General features: G+C 36.1%; 1 protein-coding gene across 3 annotated transcripts in view; it reads right to left on the reverse strand.

Moving 5' to 3' along the window:
- Nucleotides 1-19,676, reverse strand: part of LOC114943199 (CD151 antigen) — a 111,257-nt gene that overhangs the window by 70,976 nt on the left and 20,605 nt on the right. For 2 of the 3 annotated variants that reach the window (XM_085490348.1, XM_085490347.1), the window contains exon 2: nucleotides 10,070-10,159. The exons of the other annotated variant lie outside the window; for it this stretch is intronic. The gene's annotated coding sequence lies outside the window, so the exon portion shown is untranslated. The remainder of the gene's footprint in view (nucleotides 1-10,069; nucleotides 10,160-19,676) is intronic. 3 annotated transcript variants of the gene reach the window in all.

Genomic DNA, 19,676 nt, shown 5'->3' on the forward strand with positions numbered 1-19,676 from the left:
GATAGGGAGAAAAAAAGGAAATCAAGAGAGATATCTCAGGGTTTGACCCACTCTGGCGGAAACGAGGAGATAAAGAGACGCGGGCGACTCACCCCCGACGGACTGGAATAAACGCTAAGAAAATAATCCCGCGGGTTTCCAAACGAGATGCAGCCCTTCCCTCTCGCCACCTTCAACCCTACCAAGACGCGAAGCTCTTGAACCACCGTATTCATGAGAAGCGTACCGTGGAGGAGTAGCGTCGCGCAGGTGGATATACGTCGCATTCAACTCGCGTGGAGAAGGCTATCTTGCCCCGACTCCTTTTTTTCTCTTTCCTCTTTTTTTTCTCTTTTATTTCTTTACGACAATGTCGCGTCTTCGAGCGCGTTCGTGTTCACGCACGTGAACCGCGAGACGGAAAGTAATCTAATTTCAGAGGATTCGCTGAGAGAAGCTGGCTCCCGCGCATGTGATTAATGCGCGAAAGCCGAAGAGCCGGAATGTCGATAAAATATACCGGCTTCCCCGTCGCGTCTTCCGGAAAATGCAAACGCGAAGACTAGAATGCAGAATGCGATTTTCATTTTCAAAGATCACGATTATAATATAATCACAATATTTTTATATTCACAAATTGAAGTCTCTATCGAGCAATTAACTTGAAGTGTGACGTTGAACGGAAAAAATTTTAATGGTAATTAAATTTGATATAGGGGCATCTATATAGCTAATATTTTTCAATTATAATTATATAATTGAATGGGAAAATTCCCTGTTAAACTATATGTAGCTTAAAAATATATTAATTACAATTACGTAGCTATAGAATTTAGATTTGGTAGCTGATACTTTTTACGTAAATATTCCAATATCATTTGTTATCCAATTTTAGTAATGACAACGAATTAATGAACGGCGGAAGAGTTAATACACAGAGAAACAGCTAATGTGTATCGTGTACTTCGCTTAGGGAATACTTCGATTTGTCTTGTTACTCGCGCGGTATTTAAGCGAAACGTTTGCCATTAATGAGATGCGCCAACACTCGCCGACTGCAAAAATATTTACCGAGCAAACAACACTGGCCGCAGCGGCGTCTCGATAGGATAGGCCCCCTCGAGAGATCGGGAAGCTGTACTTTGTGCGATACAATCAACTTCGTCGCGGCTGACCGACATCGAACGGTGTGTGTCAATATATCGCTTTGATTCAATTCTGAACTCGCTAGCTATCTCTCTCTCTCTCTCATCTTAGTTGCCATTAATTGCCGTGAATTTTCGAATCACTTGGCAAATATTGAATTTAATAATACTCGATTTTTGCTACACATATATTCTATCCATTTTATATTTTAACGCGTTTGAAATATACTGATAAATGTGTGAGCGAAAAACTGACAGTGATTAAAAACCCTATATATAAATTAAAAAAAAAAAAATAAATTAGCGAAAGAGAAAACTTTACATAATAAAATCAATATGATATAAAAAAATTTATAATTTAAAAATACACCTTTTGTGAGCTATGTGAACCTGGCATTCGACTTTTAAAAAATTAATATTTTAATACGAAAAATGATATAGTATTTTGTTTAAAAAATAAAAAATTTTTTTAATGATTCGTAGATTTACATAACTCCTTTATTTGTATATAAAAATGTGAATAATTAAAAATCGATTTTATGAAAAATGATATAATCAAATTTGAACATAGCAAGTATAAAACGGTATAAAAGTTCTTTGAAATAAGCAAAATTTCGCTTCCAATTTACGAACACTTATATTCGTATCTACGACAAATATCCAAACGTCATCTGCACGTGCTGGGTTAATTAACTCCAGTTGAAATTCTGGATTAATACACGCAATTATTTTATTTACAGAGAATCATTGCTATACTCGTTGCATCCGCCGAATGTGTAAATATTTGGAAGTGACATGTCGGCAACAGCACGTAAAGCTTTTAATTTTATTTCGAAATATATACATATATAGTCATTCGAACCATTCGATACACAATCTCGTTTGAACAAGTAAAAAAAAAATTAAAATTAAAATCGAATGTGTGTGAGAAAGAGAATAAGAAATAAACATTTTTCTGCAATAATGTATACTCTGGCCTTGAGTTTTCCTGCTTAATTAAATCGCGTAAGAGATTACACTACTCGAGAGAATTCCGGAGCTGATTCAAACAGACACGATTAAGATGTCGCGAGACTTATGGGAGAATAAAAGAAACTCCCGCTGAGAATATCGATATTCTTCGAGAGACACTCTGCAAAGATTTGAATTCGCGAGATAACGATAGAAGAGAGAAACTCTCCCTCTCGTACTCTATACCAGCCAGTTGGGGATTACAATGGTACCCATGCGCCGAGATTTAATCGCGTCCGGAGGGAGAAAGGCGGGAAAAAAGGTGGGAAAGTCTGTAAGCAGCGATTTGTCCTGCCGGAAGAAGCGATGAAAAGGCATTTAAAGTTTGCGGACAAGCGAGCCGACTTCACGGTACGCTAAACAAAAGGGGTTGGTTTACGGCGATAATAGAAGAGGAGGAGGTGAACTTGCTCGCTTCCTTCCTTCCTTCCTATACTATGTCGTTCCCTTTTGTGGTGACGAATGAAAAGAGGTAATACCAGAAACGAAAGAGGAGGCGGCAAAAGAAGGAAGAAGAAGTTGGTGCGAGAAGAAATCGAGAAACTTATCGTTCGAGGGTCCAATATACTTAAGCCATCGTTTCGTCCATCTTCCGAGGACTCTCTCGTCGCGCGTTCGAATACTCTCTCACGTGGCTGACATCCAATAAGAAAACTCGACAACCCCCGTGAGAGCACATCTAACTCCCGCTCGGATATCGGCGAAATGGAAACGGAAACCGCCTCTCGTTACCGATTGCGAAAACAGACGTGCAACCACAGGCTCGCGGGAAGAGAGAAGGTTGATGCTTAATTACTCCGGAAATTCCTTCAAACGTTCCGCGAAAGCCTTCCGCACTCGCGCGTGTACCAAACGAAATCCCGCGGTTTACTCACTCTCTCGGCCGCACTTGTTATTCCGACGAGCAGAAACAATTTATTCGCGATTGCGAAGCCCAAGGAACTACATCTGATACTCCTCGGGAAACTGTTTGCTTTAGTGCAAGAATGCGACGAATCAATTTCGATTTCCAGACACGCAATGTAGAAAGAAGCGAAACTCGTACGTCGGAAAGCTCGCGGAAGAAAAATATTTCCGTCTAAATATTTTATGTCAAATGATACAATATTTTTCAACAAATATTTAGCTTCATAAAAAAAACATTATTTATTATTAATAATAAAATGTACAAAGGAGCTTTTCGCGTCTGAGAATATAATAGCCATTAAAAATATTAAATTTTTTAAATATAAAAGTTTTATATATATAATATTATATATATATATATATATATATACAGATTTATTTATTGATATTTATTCATATATATTTATTAAATATAAATATATATTTAATAAATATTAATTTAAATTATTAAATATTATTAAATTATTAAATTATTAATTTATTAAATATATATTTAATAAGTATTAATTTTTAAATATTATAATTTAATTTTATATGAACAATTAAACTGCAAATATACCCATTAATCCAACGTAACTGCGTATCGTCGCGTTTATTACCGCTTCGCATTTGCCGCGCACATTCAGCACAGTGAATCGTTTCAAGTTTACGGATATGATCTCTTTCATCGATGCGTTTGCTCGAACGTAGTTGTAATTCGCCAAGAACTTTGCGCGACCAACCCAACATCATGACACAAAGTTCTCGCTTCTGCAAGTGCCGCGAATCGGAGCGACGTGTGCGTGTGCGGCCAGAGAGAGAAAGAGAAATAGAGAGAGCGAGAGAGAGAGAGAGCTCGTGCTTCAGATTTGCACGAAACATCGTCGCTTTGACACGGTTCGATGCGGTTTCACAGCGCGGCGCCTTGTGCACGCGCAACTTGCGCATTGTGCAGGTGCAAGGCGCTCCTCGTAACGTTGCATGCGACCACGGGGGCGAGAAGTAGGGGTTGTATTGAATATCCTCGCAGAGTGCCAGCTTATTACCACCGTCGCAGCGCGATAACGCGGTCCCGCGGAATATCTCCGAGGAAGCGAGTAATTTCCAACTCTTAAACTCCGCGCGAAAGCATCCCGATCGATTCTGATCTCGCGCTCGAGACGATTTACATTATCGTTGAAAAGCGTCACACGCGCACGGCAAAATTATACGGCATTATATTATATGTACGATGGGCACTGGAGAGAAACGACTTTCTTTTTTTTTTCTTTTTTTATTTCACTTTTTCAACCTCGCAGCAGCAGGTCCTCTATCCTTCTCTGTCTCGTTTATACAACGCGAGCATATTTTTTTCTTCATGGTGGGTAACGCGAAAAAGTTTACTGCTCTGACGAGAGAAGAGAAAAAAAGAGAGAGAGAGAAAGAGAGAGAGAGAGAGAGATCTTGGTTTGCTATATCTCGTTTTAAAAACAGATATTCTCTCTTGGACCACATTCCGCGAGTATAATTTTAGAAAAAAAAAAATACTAACACGTCAGCTAATGTTACATCTGGACATATATGCGCTTCATTTTGCAGTACTGAATAAAAATTTAATTATGTTAGCTCAAACTATCTCACCATTCTCCCTATTATGTGCGTACATATTTTAAATAGTGCAACGCAGAAGATAATTAATGAAATTACAAAAGTCATTCTGCTGATTTATTCTCTGAACATCTTTCCACCTTTGGTCAGTTTGACAGTTATTAATAATATTAATGATTTCGTGATATATCGTAAACGAAAATTAACAAGCTTCGAAAAATTAATTGATGCGATATAATTGCGACTGTATTAGTGTCGCTCTCGGGAATAATTTCTCTTTAACGGATTATATGGTAGACAAAATCCCTCGGAGCAATTCAGCATGCACGCGTATCTCGCTCCGGCGCGGATAAAGTCTTTTTCGACTTATTTATAACTAAGTCTCGGCTTGATTATGCAATCTGCTTTGTGCAATCGAGGAACACTTCTGCCATGCACCGAAAATGCATTACCCTTTCTACGGTTTCCACGGCCGCGATATAAAGCAGCAGCCGACGAGATTTCGAGCAAAGAATTCAGCGGTGAATTCCGCCCGTGTCGTGAAAAATGCAAACGCGCGAAAATGGAAGGCAAAAAAAAAAAAAAGGAAGGAGGAAGGAGAAAGGTGAAATGGTATCCCTCGGAGGTATAAGAGAAAAAACTGGAGAAATAGTTTGAACTTCGAATTACCTGGCGGATATACGCGAGCTTTGCTAGATTACGAGTATTCGTAAGCCGCGCGCTATACTATACTTTTACTGTAAAAAGGAGAAATTTCGCGGAGAGGAGAAGAGTAACTTCGGTCAAATGGAATTCTCATTATTTACAACTCGCCGGTTCATCTTATCTCGCCGGAAGTATATCAAAGTCGTATTTCTTTCCGGAGTCAATACCGTGGACGTAGACATTCATAAACTTCATAACTTGCTTTAATAAAGCGTATACAATAACCAAGGCGAGCTGTAGCACGAATTGAATGAATCAAGAAGAGAGAGAGAGAGAGAAAGAGACAAGAAAAGTGCGGAATATCTTTCCATAATAAATTCTTCAACACGTACCATTGTTACGAAAGTTTTAATTTGACCTTCGGTATTTCTTACCTCAGTTCGCACAACTTTACTTATTTCTGCAAATTATGCGAAAGCGTCAAATATTTTCGTTGAATTTATCAATTAGTTCTTCGTCATTTTCTCGTTTATTCATTATTATTAAATTAGCTCTCCCATCTAGCAAATCGAAAACTTTCCTCGAGTATGCAATTATCGAGTTAGAAACGCCAGGGATTGCAATCTACCTTTGTTTAAAGCTTCGTTTGGCGCGAACTAGAACGACGGTGTCTTCAAGTATACTCGGAAAATGACTGCGATGGACAGCAAAGAACGCTACACGAAGTAGCGAGGACAGCTGTAAAAACTATAAAACTAAAGTAACAAGCTAGAGTAGAAAATGAGAGAATCGAGGAAGTTCCTTCAAAAAAACATCTGACTTGGACGGTTTTCTTTTACTCGCTATGATTAATTTCTCTTTTAAGCAAGGCCAATAATTTCTCTTTCACTTTATCACAAAGCAGGATTGCGACAGATTTTATTTAAAATTAATTTTCTCATGATATTCTGAAATATATAATTAATAGATATATTAAAATAATTGACTCTGATATATTGAGATTTTTTTACTAACAAATTGATTTCTTCATTTAAAAATGAAATATAGTAATAAATCATAAATCATGATTTAAAAACCAAAGATTTAATTTCTAATTCACTTCATTATTTTCGAAAATTAATTTCTCACGAAGAAAAATAAAATAATAAATTGAATAAAAGTTGATATATAAATAATTCGCACAAATAATCCGAACACAAGGAACAATCGCATTTATTCCCGCCCGATTTCTATACAAGTAATCTAATTCAACTTGCATCCGGAAATTGGTTCCACGAGTCTTCGCGCGAAGGCTCCTAAAAACTACCTCGTTGAATGCAAAGAATGGAGGCTGGAGAATTTTCTCAAGACGATGATTCGCCCGTGAAGAAAAGCCGACCGGAAGAAAGGGAACGATGTGACGCCTAAGATGCGGTTAGGGGACAAATTTCAAGTTCTCCTCGACCTACGTTTTCTCTCTCTCTCTCTTTCTCTCTTGCGCACGATTGTCTGCGAACACTCGGAAGCAGCCCGATGTCAAGAGAGAACGAGAGAAAGAGAAGAGAGAGAGAGAGAGAGAGAGAGGAAAGAGAGATGGTGCGAGCGGTGACATATGTGCACGTGTATGTCGCGCGCAGATGGAATTGAGCGTCGCGACGCCTCTGCCTTCGTGAAACGAGCGCTTGGCGACGGCGATAGCGTCCCTCGTTATCTATATGCAATATGCATGCAAGAAAATATACGTGCGTACCAGTCTATAATTTTACGGCGGCGGCCGGATATATCTGGGAGATTCTCGTACGAGCGTGCGAATGCACAATGTTGACAAAGACGAGAGAGAGAGAGAGAGAAGACATTATGCCGGCGGGTTTAGCGTGATTGTCCCTCTGGTTCATATCCTATGCCGTCTGTCGCGGTCACAGAGACGCCCATTGAAGCTCCGGAATAATGGAAATGGGAGGCAGGCGATTCGATTCGTCTCTCGATGAATTATTGCCGAATTTTTGATTGGCGTTTAATTAAGAAATGTCGATGTAAGGGTGAAATTTACGAGGGGGTAACCACTTAATGTAATCGTGGGACAGTGTCCCCGAAATCCTTATAAAATCCTTATGAAATCCTTATGAAATCCCGTGTAATCGTTTGCAATCAGATGCAATTGATAAAGTCAAATGAAATCATGCGGAATCATAATGAAATCACATGTAGTCAGCAGAAATCATTTTGAATTTTCGTGTAATCATTGGAATCATGTGTAATCATTATGAAATCTGTGATGAAATCATGTGTGGCACGAGCACTTTCCGTAGTAAATTGCGATCAAATTCAAGATAAAATGCTGTTTATAATTTTATGTGTCACATAAAATCCTAAATGATTACATGTGCAATCACGAAAATGCATTGTGTAATCAGATGAAATCATTACTTTTATGAAATGATTTCATATGTAATGAAAAAAATCCATTTACAATCAGATGAAAACATTTATAATCAGATGAAATCGTTTGTAATTAGATGAAATCATGAAATCAAATGAAATCATGTAATCTGTGGGACAACATTTTAGCTAGTGGTTACCCCCTCGGAAATTTATTCATTTTCGTGGAAGTAACGTTAGGAAATTATATTTACGTTTACGGCGATCTACGAGAATTTATTATTCGCGTGTGTCTTTAAGTGTGTATGGAATTGTATAAAAAAACAAGACGAAAATATATATACATATATCGCGGATAAATCGTGTTCCCGATAAAATCAGATTCGCCATAGACAAAGAACGAATCAATTGCGAAGTTTTACGTCCAATTTGACCGTTGACGTCCGCAAAATTGAAAACGAATTCCAGAACTGCTATGCGCTCTTTGTTTCGCTATGACGCTGCGGGAAAATAAAGAAAAAAATATCGCTTTTTGTTCCAACGATATCGGAAATGGAATAAAAAAAAAAAAAAAGGAATCACAGATTCATCCGCGCGGAAGGCATACGAAAAATGTGGCAGAAAAAATCGCGACAACATACCTTTGTTGGCTATGAAGCCTGCCCCCCGCAGCTGAGATATAGATTCCTGTCCGGAAAAACTATCCTATATAAATGTTATCGCACGCGCGATTCCGAGGTACCATCTGCGGAAAATTTACAATTTACGCGACAATTTTATTTGTCGCTTTAACGAGCGAAATATTTAGCGTAACAGCACTATTTGCAATGAATCGACCCAAAAACGCGACGTCGAAAACTACCGGCGCATGCGTAACTGTATGTGTATAAAAGATCATTTTTTATCCGAAAAATTTCGCCGACAAATTGGCGCGTGACTTCGTGAAAAATGCCAGGATCGCGTGACGATAATGTTCGCGACGCGCCCTTTCCGCGCCGTTTGATTCCACCCATGTTTTTACGCCGTGACGCAAAGAGAGTGAGAGAGGAGGGAGATAAAAGTTATGCAGATACGGAAATTAAAATTCAATCGATAAATCACTTTGCCCCGTCGATTTCCCCGCCGTGGAAACGCGCCAAGGCGCGAGTCCCAAATGGTCCCTCGCGAGATATAACGCAACTGTTATTTCGACCAATTAGTTGGTCCACGCAACATCCGCATCGCGCGGAAAATAGCGGGAATAACAAACGATTGTGTTATCGATTTTTCCACAACATTATACAAAATGAACGTTTTACAGAAATACATCGTATATCTCGACTTGGAATTTTGGCACGTTTGCCAAAAGAAATATTAAAGGGAGATATATTTTAGGAAAATTATTATTTCCTCGGAATAAGATCTACGGGGGATATTACTTTGTTTAAAATTTAAAAATTCCCTGAGCATATCTCCGACTCCGTAGAGAATCTTTGAAAATTGTGGCTACCTCCGCATACACGTATATATGTATATATCCATGCTACAGTCTCTTCTTCTTCAACAACAAGAACTTTCAAGTCGTCGAGAGTACCATCTAACGAGGTGGGTTCAATCCGTTACTTTGTTTAATGACGACACAGGGAAACGGGGATTGCGCAACGTTTCACGAAAGAATGAAGCGAGAGTTAATGGGTTTATTTTTCACATTTTTCTCGTATACGCGGTTAGAGGAGGATGGACGGAAAACAAAATAAAATGAAAAAAGTATACATCGCGTGACGTTAAGACAAGGTATATATCGCGGGCCTGAGACGAGAAGAGAAAAAGGGAGATCGAGAAGGGAGGCCACCAAGAGGGCCTTTCACCTCCTAATGATTTGAGAAACCATTGAGAAACTATATCCGCTAGCGTTCGTGGCCATTTATGGCCGCGCAAACAGATCGCGCGCGTCGACTGTGAGCGTCGAATATATATACATATATTCTCCTTTGCCTTTGCACGCCATGCACATCTTTGTGATTCTTTTTCCCCGGATTTTCCTCTCATATGACTTATATATGATCAATGATGTATCGAAAAAGGCAGAAAATCGAATATAGAACAGAGAAAAATATGCCGCGTATTGTATACAATATACCTATACACATATATATATTTTTCTTCGATGTTTGAAGTAAAATGATTAATGAAATGTGAAAGAAAAATTATTACGCATTATTCACGGTTACCGTCGAACGTGTTTAACTTTAGGCGATATTTTATCAAAGAGCGAATATATACAGTTTATTAATCAATGTTATACAGTATTAAGCGAAATTCAGTGCGCAAAAAGATGTATTAAAATATAGGAAAACATTCATAATTACTTTGTGTTAAAAATATTTATATCGCCCTCTCTCATCGCAACGATATTGAGAGATTAATAAAAGAGAAATTGCGCTTCGATAAAAATTCAATGCAATACTAGACTCACTCACCCTGCGTCATTGGCGAATAACGTGCGTTCGATCCTCGCACATGTCTATTTCAGGGTCCTCGAAGCTATCTACTTCACTCGGCTATCCGATCTGAAACAAATTTTAATTATGTTTAGCCAATGACCATCGAAAGCGCTATGACAATGGCGCGCACACTTTTAGTTAACAACGACTATACCATGTGAAATTTTATCCTCAAAGTCAATAACATCGACACGCGCCGGTTAAATCCGATATTTGATGACATGCGAACGTGCTCCTTGTATCAAACGCTTTTAAAGCCAGTGCGCGAGTGAATTAATCACATTGCAAATTTTTATTCACACCGGAACGTTGATTTATTGTATTATTCCGCATTCGGATCAAAACGAACAAAGCGAAGCGCGCCTCTACGAGCTTGTTAACGAAATAAATATCGAATTACAATTAATCGCGATTAATCGTTTTATTTAAATATACGAGCTATTCAAGAATTCCGAAATGTTGTATATACCTGAAATTAAGCGTGGAGGTAAGAGTACAATGCTCCCGCGCAAATGGAGTGATTTACTGCTCTTGCTTATACATTGCGCTCGTACGAATGCCGGGAATTAGCGAGATAACGTGAAGATTACGACGGTAGAAGTAGTTGCTTTCCGACGCCGGTACTTAACACAAGCAGTAAACCACTCTTTACCTATATCGTTCCGCGCAGCGAAACGGGAGCGAGTTATAAACGATGCTCGGAACAACGTTAACTCGTTGCTGGATGCGCCATGTAAACGCGATCAGATTTACGGCATTTAGAGCGATAAGCCGCGACCCAGTAATGCGAGCCGGCTGCACGGACATAACATTAAGCTGGCTTTCAGAAAGGAAGAAATGAAATCCAGACGTATTACACGCGAGACGCTTCCTGCGATATGCCATATATATTCTTCTTCCTCTTCTTCTTAGTGTTAGAAGAATAACAAAATTCAACGATACTGCAAATTGCGATTATATAATAAAAGATAATCAAAAGTGGGTCGAAATGGCAGCGTTAGAATATTTTTAGAATATATTATTATATTTTGTATGTATTATTTTATTGATATATTGGAATTAGATTAGAGAGAATATATTTTATACGCACAGGGAGACTTTTCGCTCCTAGAATTTACCCTGAAAATCATGGTAATTGTGGGACAATATGATATTGAAAGAATTTCATAAAAGTTTATCTGTGATTATAATATTTACCACAATAAAAAATATTAACATCTATCATAATAAGATATAAAATATGTTCGATTAATTTTATTATATGTACACATTAATATTTTTTATTGTGCAAAAATTAATTAGAAAAACTCATAAAATTTTTCTAATATTATATTGCTCCATGATTTTTAGGATAAATTCTAAAAAAAACTTCTTTCCGTGTATAATGATTAAAAATATTTGATTGTCTTGCGTCGGCATATATATATATATATATATATATATATATATATATATAGAGAGAGAGAGAGAGAGAGAGAGATTAATAAAACACTGAGAAATACCTTCGCAAGAAGTTAAGCATAAATTTTACGTTTATCCCGACGGATATACTATACATCGGATGCTTTTTATGAAATGGCTTCCGTAAAAAACACAAGTTTTATCCAGCAACACGGTTTAATATCTATATTTTCGCGAAACTATATGTCGTTCCACTGTTGTATGTATACGCGTTGCATAATTTCGCGTCCTCTAACGGATTGTTTTCTTTTCCCGACGAACGTCGCGTCGTGTTCGGTGGGTGTCGCGCCGTTGTTGTTGCACTTTACATTTTTCAACGAGCCATACAAGAGTCTCATATGCTGCCGCGCGCGCGGCAGCTGCAACTGCAAATCCTCGGCACCGGTGGATCATCCGAAATGCAGAAGGAATAGAGACGATGGTGCATCGGGGACAACTCTCTTGGGCCGGTCGACTTCCGGTGCATCGTCTGCAATTTCGTTTTGCAATATTAAACTCGTACGAGGATGAGTACGTTTCGAGAAAAAGAGACGCGCACGGAAGAGCGATAATGTTCGAATCCGCCGGGAGAGAAGAAAAAAAAATAGATATACTATAAGCGTTACAATAAACTATCCTGTTAACTTCGTTAAAGCGAACAAATCGACGCTACGTTTGTGGAAATCCACGTGGAAGCATACAAACATTTCCTCGAAAAACAAAGGTATTTTTTTCGAGATATATGAATTGATAAAATATAAATTAAGAAATTGATGAAATATATAAAATATTGAGAAAATAATATTTTTTTCTCTATTCGTTTAATAATATATTTTTTGTTGTCAATTATAGGTACGTAAAGTGACGGGTTAACATAAAAGAAGAGAATAATAGATTTTCACCGATTTGTTACATATAACTTTCTGAAAGAGATTAACGAATTCTTACGACTAAGGATTATTTTTTATATTTTCTTTTCATCTGGAACCAATTAACGTAAGAGCATATCAGTGTCATATAACATATATAAGCGGAAAGCGTCATAGCTAGTAAACGCAATAGCTGGGTTCATTTTTAATTTAAGTGACACACATATTCCTGTGAAAAATGTTATTCGTAGAATATTAAAAAATATTTTAACACACACATATGTCGTAACCAGTTGAACCAGTTTACCCGGTAACATTACCTACGAAAAATTTATAACGGACATATTGTTTCACTGTATTAATTTTATTATCCATATAAAGTGCAGAGAATTATTTCAAATATTTTTTCCTATTTTTTTTCTATATTTTACAAAGAGCTTTAAATAATGTTACGAAATCGGTGTAATGCGGGCGTATTTTATCTTTTATCGGGCTTTTATTCTTTATCATTTTGTACGTGATATACTTTTTAGCCTAACGTTTTCATTTCATCGTAGATAGGGCGACAACAAAAAAAGAGGAAGCTTTCAGATTCACAAAAGTTTCGAATCGAATGTCAAAAAACGGCGAGGTGAGGTGGACACGGAAAGAGAAAGTCGGATGCGCAAGGAAACTGTGACAAGAAAAAGGAAGCTTCGCAAGGAAACTTATTCTCCTATGGAACATCCGGAAGCTTCCTTTCACTCGTTTCTCGCCAGTCGTCAACAATATCCGATGCGTCAAAAGACCTCGGATCAGAAAACCATAGAATCCTCATTGAATGTATCACAGTTGGAAAAATATAAAGATAAACATTTCCTAGTACGCATGTTTTCATAAACATACCTATATAATGATATACATATAAATGATTGAACGTTCGTTTCATAGAATTTATCGTTCATTACACCGTATATATTTCAATATTATATTTTTTTGACAGACAATCTTTAAGAGCTGTAATTGGAAAAGTGTTCGGAGCTTTTATTATACAATTGCCAATTTCGAGGGATACTTCACGATCTACTCTTACCGTTCACCAATCGAAAAAAAATCTGTGGTCGATGGAAACTCGTTCGGTTTATTGCGGGCTGAAATGGAGAATGAAAATCCCTCTGGCTGCCGCGAATAGTAATCCATGCATAGACCGCACGTATAGAATCGTTTCGCTCGAGTGTCTCGATTATCCGAGCAATGCGCAAGCCATTTGTACGATATTCAAATATTATGTGTCTATCGTGACACGGCTCGTTCGTGTTTTATCAGCCGGCAATTCCGAATTACGCACGACGATCTTTTATTCGTGTCTCTCGTAAATGAGATGCGTTTATCTGTAAAATTTGCATCATATAACGCGTATGTATAAAAATTATGACAAATAATATTTTGCTGAATTATTGATCATTTTAAAACTATAACAAAACAGAGATGATAATAAAATAAAACGCGCGAGCGAGTTAGTTAATTTCACACTGATTAATTACTTTCATGTTGTGTGCACAAAAAAAGCAATAAATTTAATTGATATAGATGTGCATGCCTTTATAATTGTCCATTTTACACGGATTTATTTGTAACGCATATATTTTGCCGCTAGCACGCAGCAATTGAAATCTATGTATATTTGACTTTTATTTAATTAAATTTTTCAATAAAGAATGATGACATTTTGTTTGTAGTTGTTCAAAAACAATTTCGTTTCTAGTCGAAGTCATAAAAAAACACAGCATGTTAAAAAATGTCTCACATATCTTTATAATTTTATTTATAAGTTTCCTTTGTTAATTAAAATGCTAAAAGATTAGTAAATTTTTAGAATTGATAAAAATATCGCAATTATAAATAAAAAAAAAATTACAACAAAAACAATCACAATAATTCTCAAAGATTCAATTAACAATGACAAGACCAATGCAAACTCGCGCACATTTATGCACATGCTAAACTACTTAGAATACACTGCTTGTAGTGTACCTCTCACTTTTCGTAGGAAGTCGATTTCCGCAGTAAATTCTGGTTTCAACCTTTACTCAGATGTTTCCCAGTCGAAGATAGGCAGTTAGCAGTTGGCTTCAAAAAGATACTGCGAGAAGTGTATTCTAAGAATTCCAGCAGTGTGTAAAAAACTTATAAATGCTGCATTTTTATGGTTTTGATTATCTAACCAAATTATTGTTACTACAAATAATTATAAATAAAATGTCATTTTTTGTATATTGAACAAATTTTCAATAATAATAAAAAAGAAATATTAATAAATAATAAAATTATTAAAAGTAGAATATATTGAATGCACTTTTGAAAATATGTAGTGTGCACTGTGCATTTCTGTTTTTACAAAATGTAAATAAAAAATAATATTTATAAAATATGGTTAAAATGTCACATATACATTGTTTCGTACGAATTTACCATAAAACGGAAAAATCTGATGTATATAATAAAAATAAAATTGAATTCATATTTTGCGAAATCGAAAACTAAAAAAAGAAAGTCTATAAAACGCCCATACATCGTTCTGAGCATATATGTTTTATAATGAATATTTTGATCCGCGCGCGCGCGTGTGTGTGTGTGTGTGTGTGTGCGCGTGTGTGCGTGTGTGTGCAAGAAATATTGAAAATATTTTCTTTAAAGATATTATGCAACATTTTTTCTCGATCGACTTTTTTAAATACCTATTTGATGTTAAAATTGCGCTTTATTGGAATATTTTATGTTTTATGTGACTGAATATTTTCTCGTAAATATGTACGTACATAATGGCAATTGTTAGAGAGAGAAAAAAAAGATAAAAAGAATCTAAAGAAAGACATAAAAGAATTCTATAATAAAAAATGCATCATTTTATTTCTACAAATTCTTCGATAAATTAAAAAAATTAATCTGTTCTTACAATTAGAAAACATTCAAGCTCTCATAAACTGCTGAGAAAAAAATCTGTTTATATAATAATAATAAATGTTCTTGCAATCAAAAGACGCAAATTATATTTTCTCTGAAATGTTTTCAAATATAAAATCTCGGCTATATACAATTCTTTTAAAAATGAAAAATTTATGCAGATATATTCTTTGTTATATTCATATATATTATAACCACATTTACAACAACAAAAACATTTTTGTAGCTAAATAATCCTATATTAATCACAAGCAGAATAATTTGCTAAAATATATATCATATATCCTATAAAAACTGCCACGCGGGAGCAGAGAGAGAGAGAGAGAAAGCTCAGAGACTGTATCAATAATCTGCGCTTACTTTTTCAACCATTTCATTCAGTTACTCCGACAATCCTGTCTGCATGATATCCAAATATTAGATATCCGCGAGCGGCCTGAGGCATTCACTCCCCATCGATATCTCGCGATCCGGAATCTAGCGAATCTTTCACAGAGTGGTGTGCTGCAGACCGCAGCCAGATCCGTTTTATCGTCGTCCGTAGCGAGTAATAAAGTTTTCATCGTTTCGACCGCTGGCTGTGCGGAAATGCAGTTTCCCTGTTAGCGGCTGAGCGTACACACAATTTCAAATGGAGAGAACGGGCGGAAATACGGCTAGAACACTAATTCCGAGAGAGAATCGACGACTTTAATTTTAATCAATCAGCTAATCTACTTGCTGTGCAAAAAAGTTTTAAAAAATGTAAGAAGACAATAAGAGAAATAGTATTTTTAAGGAAGAGACATGTATATAGTCGGATATATAAATCAAGCTGATGAACTCTAACATTACGTTTTATTGGCTTTTTTATTTTCACCTTTTTAACTTATAATATAAAATACAATAAATATAATAGAAAGAAAAAAAAAAAAAAAATATATATATATATATATATATATATACATCTATTTATACAAGTTAATTAAAATATCAATTAATATGTTAAGTAATATGTATCTTTATGCACAGCATCTTTTAATTAAATGTTAATTACGTTAATTATCTATAACAAAAATTTTCACGCTAATGATTTATCAAATATATCATCTATATGCATATAAAACATTGGATAAAAAATTTGAGTTGAGTGTATCAAGATTGAAAAATACGTAATACGTGTAATTAAAAGATGCAATTAATATATATTAATTTATATATAAATATATAATTATAATATATAATTATATATAAATATATAATTATAATATATAATAAATATAAATATATATATATATATATATATATATAATTTAGATATTATATAAAGTTTAAAAAATAGAATAAAAAAATCAATAACGTGATTGTCAGAGTTCATCAATTTGATTTAAGATACATTTCTTCTTTGAAAATACTATTTCTATTAATACTAACGTGAAAAATTATATATCTGTCTTGTAACAAAAATTTTCACGATAACGTGATTTATCAGAAAACGTCGTTTCTATTAAATGGCAGAGTTTTTAAAGCCTTAGCTAAAACGCGACTCGGCGAAGAACGGTTCCTATTGTGTTTCTTCAGCAAAATTCCCGAAGCAATTTCGAAACCGAGCACAAACGAGTCGCCGATCGTTTCAGAAGAAGAAACTTTTGTGGATCGGCTCCAATTTTTCCATGACGGTCCGACGACGACGACGTTACGTATGTATCGCCGCCACGCTGTATGCCGCATTTCTACGGCTTTTAACCAATGGATTTCCCTCACTCTGCGTTGGCAAAGCGAGTGTCGTTATCGACCAGCAGACATTTCCGATAGACTTCTGAGTTAATGCTCTTCCAGTTCGCAAAAGAGAAAGACGGAAAGAACCAATATAAAATCTAATTATATTTTATTTATCCGCTTTTCTAAATGTAAATTCATTCTATGTACGATTCATTGCAAAAGAGATTGCCAGATCATGAAGATTCGCAAAATAGAGATAAACATATATTATTAAAGGAAAGACATCGTATACAAGATAAAAGAAAAATCTAAGTATATAATATTAACGTGGAGAAGAAATATATTGCATTAAATTGTTTTAATCGAGTAAAGAAGAAATTTGTTGCAGATATTTTTAATTTAATGAGCAGAATTATCGCAGTCCCTTAAAACGATAAATTTATTAAAAAGATATCGTATATTAGTTTACTTTATCTCTCTCTTTCGTTACGGAAATTGATGCTTCTGTGTTTCTAAGCCTGCGATTGCCTGTCTTTTCGTTCGACAGGAAATTCGGAGATGGTTTCAGGTTTCATTTAATAAAGTAAAAAACGCGGAAATTCGTTGGGAACGATTTTTCTCGAATTTGATTGTCCGCAACTCTTTATCAGTTGACATTTTCTCATTTCATTCTTTCTCAAAAGTTACAATCATCACAAGACACAGTTCCCTCTAACCGCATCTATTAAACTGTTAATTAACTTCATTATATTCTAATGCACGAGCAAACTTTCAATATTAATTCGATTTTTCTAACAATTATTATTCTCGTATCATTCTTACATTTCATACTTCGGGTTCCCTCAGGGGAGACCCGACGTTTAATTAATAATCAAACTCGCGGTGGTTCCGAAACGGCGCTTATCGCAAACATATTCAGCGCTCGTCTGCGAAGTCATAACCGAGGTCAATTTAGAAAAGGAGATTATATTGACGCTATCGTTGTCTAACAATACGGCGGACACTTCGGCGTAATTTGGCCGGTCAATAGCAGGAAGATAACTGCGTTATGTGGGATTCCGACCTCGCTCGAGAAGAGAAGGGGAAATAGGGAAATTTTAGTGGGATAGCACAAGCAGACCCCGGGGTGCAATCCACTTACATTGCTAATATCCACCACCGTCAGCCATGCACCCCTGGGTAGCGGGCATTCTATTAACGTCGGGAATGCCTTGGCGACGTTAGTCCCAAAGATATTCACACCTAAATGTAACTTTAAGAATTCTTTAAAGAAAAGAGATACGGAAATATCAACGATATGCTGCGAACAATCTCGTTTTTTTTGTAGAGAGAAAAAATTAATTTTTCTCTTATTTTCTCCTTATATTCTTTTAATCTATTTCATTTTTTTAATTCAAATTTATATATGTATTCATATTAATTTCCTATAATTGTATAAAGTGATTCCCACATTCTGGTTCATTAATAAATATCACGCCGATAATTCGCGTTTTCTCTCACAATCAGTTCTTTCACGATCACAGATTGGCATTTCGTGCATTGATACGATCTCGCTGAATATTTAATTAAATCAGGATAACGCGGTTGCGATAAATTTTCAATAACAAATTATTTATTATTCATATATACATCTTACGAGAACTGCATAATAAATTCATAACGCCCGCATTACATTCACGATTCATCGCGTCGCCATTCATAATGACATGTGTCACAATAGCGCAATGTAATGCGATCAATCTGGAATCGAATTTGCGAATACCTATATACGAGATTCGCTTGTCGGGGGACCCGTATAATCTTCACGTCTGCTTAATCGGCCGAATTAACGATCGGAACTCGTGATAACGCGTCCACGAATTCACGGATCCGCTGCGAAGTACGAGCGCTGGAGCGTGATTGAGGCAATCGGAGCCATTCTATGGACGTGAGCCGTTCATTGAATAAGAGCAAAGGCCACGAATCGTTTGAGAAGTGGAACGGACGGATTAGATCAGGCGTTAACGTATGCAACACCGAAGAGCGCGATTAGCAAATGGAAGCAAAGTCCGAGAGAATCATTTCCCTCGACCCATTATTGTGAACTACGGGTTCACTCGGGGCCCGTGTACGCAGGTGATGTCTATTGTATTAAGGAGCTGTCATTAGCACGCACACGCCATTAACATGCGGTGTACAGCTGTTTACCGGCGTCTGGTAAAATATCGTTTATATACTTTAGTATCCCTTAATTGATTTGTCCGGGAATTCTTAATTACAACGGCCAACCGCGCGACCACTTTTGCGTCAATCACGCAATGTATCGCGAAGTGCGGTGATTTTTATTCTTAATCGTCGCGGATATGTTTAATTAATTTGTGCGCGATAACATCGCCGCAGCGAGTATAATGTTGGAAACAGCAACGAACCGGTTTATCATTCCAGTTCGTCGATATGCATATTTATTTATTTAGATTAATTTATTTAGATTTATTTAGATTAATATTTCTTTAAAATTGTGCTCTTATCATGGGCGTTCGCAAAGACATTTGCTTTTTCTTGAAATAAGTAAAAAAATTAAGAATTTGCTTTCTTTTAGAATAAAGAATTTATTTGCATATTTAATATTAAAAAAATGAAAATAACAAAAT

The sequence above is a fragment of the Nylanderia fulva genome, unplaced genomic scaffold (genome assembly GCF_048542155.1).
Source record: "Nylanderia fulva isolate GAGA-0341 unplaced genomic scaffold, ASM4854215v1 Scaffold12, whole genome shotgun sequence".
NCBI classification, from domain to species: Eukaryota; Metazoa; Arthropoda; class Insecta; order Hymenoptera; family Formicidae; genus Nylanderia; species Nylanderia fulva.